Below are 15,710 nucleotides of genomic sequence, written 5' to 3'. Positions count from 1 at the left end.
CATGTTCTTTGTTCCTAATATTTTATCCCAATTTATGCCTTCTAGCAAGGTTCATAGTCTAGGGAAGTTGTCTCTTTTGAAATTCAGTGTCTTTGGACTCCCCTTAGGTTTCCCATTTGTGTGATTTATACTGAAGCCAATTGACCTGTGATCACTGTTTCCTAAATTGCCCATATTTCCACATCCGTGATCAGCTCTGTATTGTTGGTAATCAGTAGCTCTAGTAATGCTTTATTTCTAGTTGGTGCATCTACCATCTGACCCATGAAATTGTCCTGCAAGACATTTAGGAACTGGCGAGCCTTAGATGAATGCATGGTTCCCTCCACACAGTCTATGTCTGGATAAATAAAATCCCCCATTATGATAACACTTCCCATCCTTGCTGCTAATCCAATATATATACATATATACACACACACATACCCCTCCCCCTTAAAGTTAGTGCATATAAAATGTATTTCTCTTATAATGGAAGATATGATTATGATTGCATGACCCTTCATCTAGAGCCAAGAAAGGTCTGCACAAAAACAGGAACACTGATTTGCAATGCAGTCTCAAAAATTGGGTTTATTTTCCCCTTGAAACAAATTTAAATACCCTGTACAGTATAATGAGATTTTTTTCTTTTTATGAAAAGTAGATGGGTTCAGTGAGTGTTGAATTCTACCTTTCAGAACAAAGCACTGTGACTTGCTCAGCTACTTCTCCTAGAAGCAGGTAACTTTAACCATCTGCAGTTGAAGCTTTTTTACCATTTTTTGTTCACATGCAACAATCAGAATTTCTTTGCTAGAATATTACTTAGAACCCTCATTCATTATATATATTTTTAGAAGCAGAGGCCCTAGAGAAGTGATGATGAACCTTGGCACCCCAGATGTTTTGGAACGACATATCCCATGATGCTCAACTACACTGTAGAGTGCATGAGCATCATTGGAAATGTAGTTCCAAAACATCTGGGGTACCAAGGTTCGCCATCACTGCCCTAGAGAATACATTTGTGGATTTTGCATTTTTTCATGTCACATGATATTTGCTCTGTGGTTTTTCAAACTGAATTTGTTAATTTATACTTTTTAATTTTAATGCAAAAAAACACATTGCATAACCAATTTTTTTGCAAAATATAAAAGATGTTACGCTGAGTAAATAGATACCAAACATGTCATGTGCGTGCAACAGGGAGAAACAACTTTCATTTTACTATCCATAGGGGACACTTTAAAAGCCTTTACAGGTTACCACTTTATACTTACAGAGGAGGTCTCACATTCGCAATGATGGTTGCTCGGGTCTCCCGGTGGGACAGGAAAGCCCGAACAAGCAGTGTCCCCTCACGCTGCTTGTAATAGCACTCAAACAGCTAGTCAGCCGCTCCGATTTCTGTTACAAGAGAGCTGACCGCCAGGCTCTAAAAAACTATACAGGGGTTGATGCCTGCAGTTACAGGCATCATCCCCATATAACCATTGAAAGTCCAGTGACATACAGGTACGTCCTTGGACAGGAAGTCGCTAAAATGAAAATTTAATGGGTTCTGGTTCAGTGAAATGTTAAAAGTTTATAGGTTTTTAACCTCCCTAGCGGTAATCCCGAGTCTGGCTCGGGCTGGCATTTCAGTACCATAAGCGGTAACCCCGAGCCAAACTCGGGATCGCATCGCTGGATACAGGGAGAAGTTACTTACCTTGTCCCCTGGATCCAGCGATGTCCTCCGCGCTGTGTGATCGAGCTGTCCTCCGCTCGATTCACACAGTGCCCGAATGCCGCCGAGCTCCGTTCCCTGCGACGTTACGGAGCACGGGAGCGGAGATCGGCGCCAAATTCAAAAAAGTAAAAACACACAAAACACACACACTGTATAAAAAAATTACACACCCCCTTTGTCCCTAGTGGTCTGTGCAGTGCCCTGCATGCACTTTTATATTATAAATACAGTTTTTTCTGCCTGGAATTTGGAGATTGCCCATAGCAACCAAAAAGTGTCCCTTTATGTCAAAAGTGATTTTAGACCAACTAGAAAACAGCGATAATAAATTATAATCACTTGCAGAATTGAGCGATTGCAATTTGTGTGGAAATTCGTCATCAAACACTAAATCTAATGACAGCGACAATTCTGCAAATGAGCAAATTTCAGTGTTTTTGGATTTGATTACATTATTGAATCATTTTTATTATTATTTATTATATTATGAACTTTATCATACCCGAGATGTCTGCTAGACTCTGGTTTGAACAGATTTAAGAGTTATTCCTAAGAATTACAGGACTACAATATAAAACGCCAAATTTCCATGCAAAATATTTGTACCGCTTTCAGCACCTAAAACCAGAACTAATCATACCGCCAGGGAGGTTAAACATAAATTGTAACTCCACTTTTGTTTTGAGAAAAACATTCCCCTCTGGATGATAAATGTACATTGCAAGGATCAGAGGACAAGGATCACCCCTGGAGAATCAGAGGACAGGGACCCCTGGCAGGTCATTTGGCAGAGCTCCTTTCCCAGTCCCCACAATACACAGGGTTGAAATCACATTCCTTTACACACGGTCTATCAGGCTTCACGGGGTGTAACCTGGCTTTTATGTTGCTGTTCTGGTCTGTGAAATCCACTACTTGGAACGGCAGTGTAGTTGCAGAAGGCAGATACACCCTGTGCAGATCATGGCTGACTAGCTGTGTTGTAAAGGAATGTGATTTCAGCCCTGCGGAGGAGCAGTATAGAGTGCTGTACTGGAAAAGAAGCTCAGCAGCAGGCATAGCATCCAGGGCGGAGGGAGTGGTCAGGGGCCTTTGGGGGGGGGGGCGCAACTCAGATCTGGGGGGGACAAAGCCATATTACACGAAATCTGAAGGCTGCGGCCCCTCAGGTGTTAAGGGATTTGTTTTAGCAATTTCTTAAGGTTTCTCTGTCATTGTTGGCATGTGTTGGGGAAGGTCACCTCCCGGAGGTGCGTGTCTTTTCCCCAGTTGTCAGGGAAGTGGGGTAAGCAGACATTCCCGGTTGGGGGTAACTAGAAGACATGGAGCGGTGTCTTACCTCACCAGTGACATCGGCCCCATCATGGCTACAGGACGGCACTCTCCTCCTCTTAACTTGCTGAGCTTGGTTACCATTCCATGTTCTCAGCACACAGCACAGACACTTCCCCATCCTGGGCTGTTCTCACCCCATGCTCCTCTCCATTCAGGAAATGGCTCACAGCTTCTCCCCAGCCAATGAGAACAGAGGGGTGTGGATTGTGGAAGGCAAAGTGGAAGCCCAGTACTGGAGCATGGCTGTGGGGCCCTAGGGCAAATTGGAGCTGGACTTTGTGGAGGATATGATAATATGACAGGGAGGCTGCAGGGGCCCCATGGAGATAGGGTTGCGATTGTGACCCCTGCCACCCCTTAAGCTACGCCCATGCATACATGGGTATCTTTCGGTATTGCAGTATTATCCTCTGACTTACACCCTTCCCTTTTCCCATTATGTGTCTTTTAATTTTACTTGTATCACTAATTTCTTTACAAACATTGTACCTTAATGAGGCACGGGAGGCATATTTTGGTATTCGTCTGTAATCTGTTTATTGTTTTCTTTGCAATTTTGTATTTTTTTTTTGTTTGTACAAACCTCTGAAAAATCATTAAAAAGTATCAAAAAAAAAAAAAGTTATGAACAACTACATGGTTTCACTTACAGTTAGGTCCATATGTATTTGAACACAGGCATAATAATTTTAGTTTTTTTCAGGTATTTACCAAAACATATTCAAGATATAGTTATATAATGGATATGGGCTGAAAGTGCACACTCTCAGGTTTAATTTGAGGATATGTACACTCAAATCAGAGGAAGGATTTAGAATTACAGCTCTTAAGAATAGTCATCATCCCCTTTTTCAAGGGACCAAAGTAATTGGACAATTGAATCAAAAGCTGTTTCATGGCCAGGTGTGGGCTACTCCTTTGTTATTTCTTCATAAATTAAGCAGGTAAAAGGTGGAGTTGATTGTAAGTTTGGCATTTGCATTTGGAATCTATGGCTGTGAACCTACATCATGTGTTCAAAGGACCTGCCCATGAAATTGAAGCAGGCCATTGTAAGGCTTCAAAAATGAAACAAAACCATCAGAGAGATAGAAGCAACATTAGGAGGAAAGAAGAATGCATTGGTGAGCTCAGCAACATAAAAAGGCCTGGACATCCACGGAAGACAGCTATGGCGGATGATAGCAGGATCCTCCCTGTGGTAAAGAAAAACCCATTCACAACATCCAGACAAGCAAAGGACACTCTCCAGGAGATGGGTGTATCATTGTCAAAGTCTACAATCAAGAGAAGGGTGCATGAGAGCAAATACAGAGGGTTCACCACAAGGTACAAACCATTCATAAGCGTGAAGAATAGAAAAGCCAGATTAGACTTTGCCAAAAAACATCTAAAGAAGCCAGACCAGTTGTGGAAAAGCATTCTTTGGATGGTTGAAACTAAGATTAATCTGTATCTGTGACGGAAGGAAAAAAAAGTGTGGAGAAGGCTTGAAACAGCTCATGATTCAAAGCACACAACTTCATTTGTAAAACATGGTAGAGGCAGTGTGATAGCATGGGCATGCATGACTTCCAGTGGCACTGGGTCATTGGTGTTTATTGATGATGTGACAGAAGACAGAAGCAGCCGGATGAATTCTGCAATGTTTAGAGATATACTGTCAGCCCAGATTCAGCCAAATGCAGCAAAGTTGATTGGACGGCGCTTCATAGTACAGATGGGCAATGATCCAAAACACACTGCAAAAGCTACCCAGGAACTTTTGAAAGAATAGAAAAGGAATATTCTGCAATGGCCCGAGTCAATCACCTGCTCTCAATCCAATTGAGCATGCATTTCACTTGCTGAAGGCAAAACTAATGGCGGAAAGACCCACAAACAAAGAACAAAATGAAGACAGCTGCATTTAGAGCTTGGCAAAGCATCAGAAAAGAGGAAGCCCAGTCTTTGGTAATGTCCATGGGTTCCAGACTTCAGGCAGTCATTACCAGTAAAGGATTCTCAAGAAAATATAAAAAATGAAGATTTTATTCATGATTATATTTATTTGTCAAATTACATTTGAGGCCCTGAAAATGGGGGGGGACGGTGTATACAAATGGTTGCTGTTCCTAAAATGTGTACTTGATATTAACGATCAACCCCTTGAATTAAAGCTGAAAGTCTGCATTTCAAATTAATTTGAATTGTTTCATTTGAATTTTATTCTGGTGGTATACAGAGCCAAAAGAATGAAAATTGTGCCTGTGTCCAAATATATATGGACCTAACTGTAGCATTAATTATGCTGAAGGATGGTGCATTAATGTTACATCATCCTAAAATAGAATTGTGACATTTATGAATATCCAGACATGTCCAGTGAGCATCTTATAAGATAAAATTCCGCTCTTGAAAATATCCTTTTCATACATTTTTTACATTACTTGATTTTTCCCTTCATATTAGAAATATGTTTTAAATAATGATTTAGATTGTACTCAGCCACTCAGCACTGTTACACTATGCTCTCTTAGCCCACGTATTCAACTCATAAGTAAATTACATGCCGTGAATAGTTTCCTTTATTGTGTTCCTGCACATGACTTAATAATGAAAATCTGTCAGAAAGTCTTATTTCAATGCATTTGACAACAGTGATCCAGGCAGGTCTACATGCCCATGATAAATCTCATATAAAAGCATGTTCTGAAACACTGCAGCTGACTGTTAAGCAAACAAATCACCTTTTTTTCAGACGACCTCACAGTTTGTGCCCACTGCTTCACTGCTATTCTTAAGTACTCCAATTCACTACTGTCACCCCCCATACAGAATACATATGTATTGGAACAAAGCAGTTAGTAAAGTAGCACATACCTCTCCTTACAAGAGAATTCCAGCTAGAGTTCTGAATAAAGGTGCATTAGCAACATTCCACAAACAAAAATTAATAAAAAAGGTGATACTTTAGACTTTTTATTAACAGTCCAATAAAATAGAGTTCTTCTAAAATGACTATTATGCATCCCTTTCAGGAACATTACAGTAGACTGTTAATGGATTTGTCATACCTGGTTCACCATGCATTTAGCTTCAAGCAATAAGGCTGGTCATACATGGTTCGAATCTCGGCTGGTTCAGCAGGAACCAGCCAAGATTTGAACCATTAACGGGCAATGTACCAAGTTTATCAACTTGGGTACAACCAGCCTGCCGGATTCAATAATCAAAAGTGGCTGCAATAGCTGCTAGCAATTATCACTGTCTTCTCCCCACCGACCCCTGCCAGGAGCAGACAATTGCGACCAGTGGTTGCAGGAAAAAAATGTGCACGGTGTATGGCCAGTCTAAGTCAGCAACACACAAAAAGGAGGACCCACACAGTCTGACAGTCAACGGCTTGGTATAAATCAGTGGCTATGTCTGGTCTTGTCACAGTGGCAACATATAGCAGCTTACCTATTGCTCTGAAATACATGTCATTGTTGGGTAGCAAGTTTTCTGTTTCATTGGTCTTTTGATAGCCTGGTTCCATAGGAGTTTTCACTACCTTTGCATCTTGCATATGGAATTGTTTCAAGATTTCAGAGATTTTCTGAGATTGGTTGAGAAGATAACATCCATCTTCTCTCTCTATTTGGATTCCCAGATAACAGATAATGTTCCCAAGTTCTTTGATTTAAATTTTTTTCTTTCAGCTTGTGAACGATCTGATTGTAATCCCCTTCTTGTTCAAAACAAGTTAGGATGTCATCAACATAGATAATGATGTATGTCCATTTGTCTTCTTGATCCCTCTCTGATAAGTACTTTGTTCACTTTCTCATTCCACAGCCTTGTAGATTGCTTAAGACCATATGTGCTCTTCTGAAGTTTACACACATGTTGTCTCCTTGTTCAAACCATGTAGAGATCTTCTTTAATGTCTCCATATAGGAAAGCAGTTTCAATGTCTAGGTGTTTCACTTGCATGCCCTTCCCGGCTGCAATGCTAAGTAGCGCTCTGATGGTGGAGTGTTTTATGATGGGAGCGAATGTTCCATCGTAATCTTCACCGAATTTCTGGGAGTAACCCTTGGCATCTAGTCTGGCTTTGTATTTGTGGATATTCCCTTCTGTGTCTGACTTTACTTTGAAAATCCACTTACTTCCTATAGTTTTGCAGTTAGGAAGGAGCTCTGAGTGTCCAGATTTTATTTTCTTGAAGTGACTTTAATTCTTCTTCTGCTGCCTTTCTCCATTTAATGGCTTCACGTTTTGGCAGTTTTTCTATGTATCCCCAGGATGTTGGTTCAAGTTTACTGTGTGTTATGACAGTGTATGAGTGTATCTTCTGATTTCAGGCAGTTCAGCAGGATCTGGTGGGGAACTTGAGTTAGGCATTGTGAGTTCCATCTCTTGACTCCTGAACAGGTTCGCTTTGGTCGTCATTTTCTTCTGGTTTGCTTGGCATATTCCCTTCACAGCTTTCAGGGATCTGTGTTAAACACTGTTGCTTATTTGGGTGTAGGATTCTGTAACCCTTAGTTTGCTCACTGTAGCCTACTAGAATGCCCTCTATGGCTCTGTTCTCCAGCTTGGACCTCTTCTTACTTGGAATATAGGCATATGCTTTACATCTAATCACTCCGATATGCCCTATGCTAGGCTTTGATCCATGCCACATTTCAAATGGACTACTAGTACTTTTAATGGCTCTTGAGGGTAGTAGGTAGGTTGCAGTCATGATTTCTTCTCCCCAGTACTTGTGAAGTAGGTTGGCATCTGACAACATGCACTGGCCATTTCTATAAGAGTGCAGTTTTTCCTTTCTGCTACACCATTTTGTTCAGGAGTATATAGTGTAGTTGTCTGGTGTACTATTCCTTGTCTCTTCGGGTATGCGGCCACTTCTTTGCTTATGTATTCTCCCCCATTGTCGGTATGTATTATTCCTGGTTTTCGTTGGAATTTGTTTCTAAACATGGCACCAAACTCTTGAAGTTTCTCTGATGTTTCATTCTTGTGTTTCATCAGATAACTAGTTGTGTACCTGGAATAATCATCAATGAAATTCAGTTGATAGCTGTTTCCGTCTGACGTGGGAGTTTTCATTGGACCGTATACATCACTGTGTATGAGCTGCAGCGGTTGGGTAGATTTTCTTTGAGATGCCTGTGGAAGGGGAGCATGTGTGGCTTTTGCTTCAATACAGCACTTGCATTTCATGAGCACTTTGCATGGTGCTATTGTCAAATCTTCTGATAAGCCTCTCTTTATAATGTCCTATATAGATTCTGGACTTTTGTGCCCCCGTCACCTGTGCCATAAGTGAATACATTTGCTGTGTATGTCATTAGAGACTATATTGGCTTGCTGGTCTGTGGTGATGAGCCTGTATAGGTGATCATTCAGTTTTCCTTTTGTGAGGAATCGCTTATTATTGTGAATTGTGCATTCATCACCCTGGAACTTAACTGAGACCGTTGTCTACAAGACTTTTCACTGATAGCAGGCTGCCTTCTAGTTCTGGAAAATACAGCACTATCTTTACAAGGATACTCTGCTTGCCTTGTGGCGTAATGCAGTTCAGGAAGCCCTGGCCTTTAGCTTTGGATGCGATACTTTTGCTGTTTGCTAGGAAAACTTTGTCTTTTGCACTGTAATCAATGTTTGTGAAGAAGGTCTCATCGCTAATCATGTGGCTTGTCGCACCTGAGTATATGCACCAGCCGTGTGGCTTGCCACTCTGTCAATTTGAAGGTGCCACTCCATGATGTGTCTGCAGTTTCCTTTGTAGCCGCTCTGACTATTTCTTTTGAGGATAGCTCTAGCTTTCGCTGCTCAGCTTTCCAAATAGTACAGTCCTTTTTTAAGTGACCGATCTTTTTACAGCGAAAACAGACTCTGCTTTCTTTGTTGGGCTTTGTGCCTTTGTACATCTTAAGAGCTTTGTCATCGTGGTGCGCATTTTCTTTCCTTCTGTCATATTCATCTATTAATTTACCCTTGACATATTCTAGTGTCAGCTCCTGCTCGGGTCTGGTTTATTTTTTATTTTTTCTTTAATCTTTATTTTTTCAGATAGAAAATAATAACATGAAATTAACATTTTCATAAACATATATATTTCAACAACCTCATATATGCAATATAAAATCTGGTATACAAAGAAAACCAAAAAGAAATAAAAAATAGCTCCATAAAAGCAATCATAATCATGTGTACTGGTATTCCAGGTTCCCCTGCATCAAAGATGTGGTTGTTAGGCACCCTCAATTGAGAGGGAACCACCCATACAAAGACAATGCAATCTCCGCTCTGCCACCCGACCTTGGATGTGGCAGCGGGGCTGGAGGTTCCTTCCTATAATGACTGGCCATTAAATGCACCCAAAAAGTCACCACATGAGAACTTTTCTTCCATGGTTAGGGCCAAGATACACCTGGCAACTTAGGCGTAAAGAACATTTACACCCCCCCCCCCCCCCCCTCCTCTATGGGTAATGGGTTAAAAACGGGCCCCACTCCCAAATAGGAGGAAGTAACAGAAACAAAAAAAAGAAAAGAATGCAAATATAATTAGACCCCCTATATTTCTCTCATCACTTCCATGTCTAGGACACACCAGCCAGAGGGTTCTTCCACAAAAAAAAAAGTAGACAGCAAAATGTACATATGTGTAGGTTCGTTGGTTCACCTGGATAAGTTGCGGAAATGAGGGATCAGCTAGTGCTAACAATGCAATATCTAAGCTAGATGAAACCAAATGTGTGCCAGTCCCAGTGACATATTGCTTCCACAGTGCCCAGATGGATTCAAAGCGGCCCTTTTTAAATTTACTGGAAGCAATCCATTCTTCAGCTTCCATGATTTCTTGACCCAGTCCCCATGGCTGGGAACTTGTGCACTCTTCCAATGAATCAGTACAAGCCGTTTAGCTACATTAACCGCTTCAGCCCTGGAAGATTTTACCACTTTCCTGACCAGAGCACTTTTCGCGATTTGACACTGCGCTGCTTTAACTGACAATTGCGCGGTCGTGCGACGTTGCACCCAAACAAAATTTACGTTATTTTTTTCCCACAAATAGAGCTTTCTTTTGGTGGTATTGATCACCTCTGTGCTTTTTATTTTTTGTGCTATAAACAAAAAAAGAGCAACAATTTTTTTTTTGCTATAATAAATATCCCCCAAAAAAATATATATATATATATATATATATATATATATATATATATATAAAACTATTTTTTTCCTCAGTTTGGGCTGATATGTATTCTTTTACATGTTGTTGGTAAAAAAGAAAAAAAAATCACAATAAGCGTATATTGATTGGTTTGTATAAGTTATAGCGTCTACAAAATAAGGGATAGTTTTTAGGCATTTTTATTATTATTTTTTTATTATTTTTTTAACTAGTAATGGCGACGATCTGCGTTTTTTTTATTGGGACTGCAACATTATGGCAGACATTGGGGTGGACACATCAGACAATTTTGACACATTTTTGGGACCATTGGCATTAATACAGCGATCAATGCTATAGAAAATGTATTGATTACTGTAAAAATGTCACTGGCAGTGAAGGGGTTAACACTAGGGGGCAATCAGAGGGGTTCATGTGTTCCCTAATGTGTGTTCTAACTGAAGGGGGGAGTGGACAGTGCAGGGGAGATGACAGATCGTCTGTTCATACGATCTGTCTGTTCTCCCCTCAGAGAACTAGAAACTGTGTTTACACACACACACAGATCCCGGTTCTCCGTGTGCCCCAGGCGATCGCGGAAGCCCGGCAGTGATCGTGACTCACATCAGCTTGGGGGGCAAGCAGTGGGTGCGCACCCCCTAGTGGCCACAGGGCAAAGCGACATTACATAATGTTGTTTCGCCCAACCGTGCCATATTAATCAAGGGGCATTCCCACCACACATGCAGGAGCGAGCCCCGTTGGCTACAGCCCTGCCACCATAGGTCGGAGGCAGAGGGATAAATCCGGGCTAAGGTTTCTGGCACCTGGTACCACCTGGTCAGTAGCTTATAATTATTTACTTATGTTTTGGTATCTAGCGAGCTGGTGTGGGTCAACTGGAATAAATGAAGCAGTTGTTCCTCTGGTCTGGTTTCTACTGTATAGTGTTAATAAGAGCAGTATATGTCTCTGGAAGGCTGCAGAGAAGCAGGTTATCTTTGATGTCCTCTCTGATGGTGCGTAGCTGCTCAAGCATAGATTTCACATGATTACACATTTGCTGGCCTTCTTCTAGTCTCAACTTTCTTAGTAGAAAGAGCTTGCTGTTTAGGATTGAACGCTCATGAAGTTTCTGTAATGAAGTCCACATACCTTTGGCCATTTTTTTTCTGTTTTATGTGGATATTCTGGTCATCTTCCGCTAACAAGCTTATAGTCGCTTTTTCCTATCTATCTTTCCTGCCCCTTATATTTGGTGCACACTAATGATCGTTAACCACTTCCCGCCCGGCCTATAGCAGAATGAAGGCCGAATGGGGGTTCTGTTATCCTGACTGGACATCATATGTTGTCTTTCAGGATGACATGCCAGGGCGCGCCTGCAGGGCACTCAGCACGGCGATCGGTGGTGATGTGTGTCACTCTGACACACGCATCTCTGATTGTGGTAAGGAGCCTCGTGGTAAACAGCTTTCCTCAGTTTACACTGACAGGGAGAGCCGATCAGGGGCACTCCCTGCCAGAGGGGAGGTCTGCGCTGATAATCAGCACAGCTCCCATGAGAGGTGCCCATCAGCTGCCAATCAGTGCCCATTAGCTGCCAGTCTGTGCCCCATCAATAAGCCTGTCAGTGCCCATCAATGTGCCAATCAGTGCCCCATCAGTATTGCCTGTCAGTGCCCTTCAGATGCTAATCAGTAATACCTATCAGTAGCTCCTTATCAGTGCTGCCTATCCAGTGCCATCTATCAGTGCCCATCAGTGCCGCCTATCAGTGCTGCATATCAGTGGCGACTATCAGTGCCCATCAATTCTACATATCAGTGCCCATCAATTCTACATATCAGTGCCTCCTCATCAGTGCTACCTCATCAGTGCCTGTCAGTGAAGGAGAAAACAAAATTTTATAACAGAAACAAAGAAAAAAAAAATTTTCCTCAAAATTTCGATCTTTTTTGGTTTGTGTAGCAAAAAATAAAGACTCCAGAGGTGATCAAATATCACCAAAAAAAATTAAAAATCTCCATTTGTGGGAAGGAAATGATAAAAATTTAGTTTGGGTACAGTGTTGATTGACCGCCCAATTGTCATTCAAAGTGCTACAGCACTGAAAGCTGAAAATTGTCCTGGGCAGGAAGGGAGGAAAGTGCCTGGTATTGAAGTGGTTAATAATACTGAGGACTCCTGCAAAGGAGCAGCACCGAGGAACTGACATGAATAACAGGACAGGTAAAACCTGACTAATGTATGACAGAAACAGTTGTGGATACCTGAAATATGGAACCTGACACGTTCACGATGAAGGTCAAAGTTTATTGCCAAAACAAGAAAGTTGAATAGCAGGTGGACTTAATGTTTAACACCCCTACAAATGGCAGGACCAAGTCCTAAAAGAGTAAAAAAAAACAACAACAAAAAACCTCAGTTTGCCTTTACAAAGTCCTATATACACTGTACACACGTTGCTTGCTAGTCATAATAAGCACACCATTTGTATTACACTTAGGCCTCATGCACACGAGACGCAGTTAAACGCGCGTTCAGATGCAGTTGGACAGTTTTTTCAACTGCACCTGAACTCATTCAATGTTTTTTTTTTTTTTTTTTTTTTTTTTTTTTTTTTTTGCCACATCAGCGAATCTTTACCTGAGACTATGAATCAACTTAACGTTCATTGTTGTCTCTTAGAATTAATCTTCACATCATTGTGGCTGTTTTCTTGTTGCTTACTTGTATAATTAAATGTAAAAACATTTATCCAACTTTTATTTCATATTTCTTAAAACAATTCTTATATCTTACTCCCAATATTTCACTGAAATTATATTAAAGTTATACTACCCCCCCCCCCCCCCTCCCCTTTCCCCTTGTCAGTAGTGTCCCTGCTCCTGATATTCTGGTCTTTATGGTCTTAGTTGTGCGGAGAAACTCCAATCCCACTTAAATTGTTTCCAACCTCTCCATTTTTTTAGAAATATTACCCTTTCCTCTTCTTCTCTCAAACACAGGCTTTCCATATTATATATTTCTTCTACCGCATCTACCCACTCCCATGTTGTTGGGCACTCTACCTCTCGCCATTTTTTAGGGATCAGTTTTTTCGCAGCGTTTAATAGATGCGGGATGATTGTGTCTTGGTATTGTTTAACCCCAACCTCCGTGCCGTGAAAGAGTACTACCCAGGGGTCTGATTTCAATGCTGTTTGAGTTATTTCCTTAATCATTTGAAGGATCTTTTCCCAGTATAGTTTAATTTTAGCGCACTCCCACCAAATGTGTGTCATGGTACCTGTTTTCCCACAGCCCCGCCAGCACTCGGCGGTCCCGCCTAGCTGGAATTTAGATACCTTATCCGGGGTGTTATACCATCGGGAGATAAGTTTGTAGTTCATCTCAGCTGTTTTATTGTCCCTTGCCGAGCGGTGTGTCATTTTCAAAATTTTATTTATTGTTTCTTTACCTTTTTGTGATCCCAATTCCCTTTCCCATTTATTTATATATGGCGGCGTATCTTTCCAGCTGGTCCGCATCAATAGCCCATATAGCTTTGATATTATACCCTTTGTACTATCAGCCGTACAAAGTTGTTCCACCCCTGTCAAATCCTTTTCAGACCTAATCGGCTGGGGAAGTTTTTCTATGAAACGGGTCAGCTGGAGATATCGCCACCTATCCCTTCTCATAAATCCCATGTGCACTAACTCTTCATGTGAAAGAAGTTTCCCTTTTTTAATTATATCTTTTATTTGTGACCCCTCTAATCTTATCCAGTTCCCTCCTATCACCCCTCTACCCGGTGGGAAATATTCGTTATCTTTTAAGGTTATCAGTGGCGAATTATAGTGTCCATTTAATCTTTTATATTCCTTATCCCATATCTTCAGTGCAGTCTGTGTTAACTTATTTGTGTCTATATCTAGTACCCTGTATTTTGGGGGATTCCATATTATCTTATTTAATTGTGCTTTACTGTATGTATATTCTAAATTAACCCATCTTTTTTCCTCTTTTTTTTTCCCTTTTACCCATTCTACAATTCTTGATAAGACCACCGCCTGATAATAATATTGTAAATCAGGGACCGCTAATCCTCCCCTCCCTTTTTCTTGTTTTAATACTCCATAGGAGATCCTAGGTTTTTTGTTATTCCATATAAATTTGCTCATTATTGCTTTTAATTTTTGGAAATAGCTGGATGGGATTTCAACTGGCAACATCTGGAATTTATATACAATTTTTGGAAGAATAAACATTTTATACACGTTTATTCGACCTATCCACGAGATCGATCTATTACTTGCTCTTCTGAGTTCAGTTTTTATTTCATTCAATAAAGGGATATAATTTAGACGGTATATCTTATCCAGAGTGTTTGCCAATTTTACCCCCAGGTATTTCAGCTCTTTTGTCCATTTAAATTTACTTTGTTCTTGGATTAGTTGTACTTCCGTCGCACCTACATTTATATTAAGGATTTCAGATTTTGTTTGGTTAATTTTGAAGTTTGATAATTTCCCGTACTCATCCAGGGCCTTTGTTATCTTGGGCAGAGAATCTACTGGGTTACTTATATAAAACAACACGTCGTCTGCATATGCTGCAAGTTTATGTTCCTCTTGCTCAGCCTTAATTCCGCTTATTTCCGGGTTGTTTCTGATTGTCGCGAGTAGGGGTTCCAACGAAAGCACAAAAAGAAGAGGTGATAGTGGGCATCCCTGTCTGGTCCCATTTTCCATCTCAAAGGAAGAGGAGGGCAACCCGTTGATGTTTACAGTCGCTGTCGGGTGGTCATACATCGTTTTAATCCATCTGGCCATCCTAGGGCCTATGCCCATTTTGTCCATTGTCTGGAACATGAATCCCCAATCGACTCTATCAAAGGCCTTTTGGGCATCTATTGATAATAGTAGCGCCGGGGGTTCCGTCTTCTTCCTTTGAGATAGAATCAATAAAGTTCTCACTCCATTGTCCTTTCCCTCTCTCCCGGGGATAAACCCAGTCTGATCTGGATGTACTAGTATATTCATTACTTTTTTCATTCTATTTGCTAACACCTTAGCAAATAGTTTAGTATCCTCATTAAGGAGTGATATTGGTCTGTAACTTGCGCACTTGGTCTCGTCTTTTCCTTCTTTCCGTATGATCGTTATTGAGGCAGATAGCGCCTCTTTACTCATGGCGTACTCTGTCCCAATCCCGTTCATATATTTACAGAGTTTCGGTACTAGTATATTCTTAAACCTCTTGTAGTGACTAATTGTCAGACCGTCTGGTCCCGGGCTTTTCCCAGGAGCTGATTCCGCTAATACCTCGTTTATTTCTGCTTCCGTTATGGGGTTTTCTAAGTATTCTTTATCAATTTCACTGATCCTGGGGAGTCTCGCCTTATTTAAATATTTAACAGTTTCTTTTAGTTTACCTTCTTTATCTATCAAGTTGTTTTTTACCGCATATAATTTCCCGTAGTATGTTTTGAATGATTCGGCTATTTCTTTTGAAGCGT

Source organism: Lithobates pipiens, unplaced genomic scaffold (genome assembly GCF_037356315.1).
Source record: "Lithobates pipiens isolate NorthernLeopardFrog02 unplaced genomic scaffold, aLitPip1_a1.2 Scaffold_19, whole genome shotgun sequence".
NCBI classification, from domain to species: Eukaryota; Metazoa; Chordata; class Amphibia; order Anura; family Ranidae; genus Lithobates; species Lithobates pipiens.
This window is presented reverse-complemented; position numbering follows the sequence as displayed.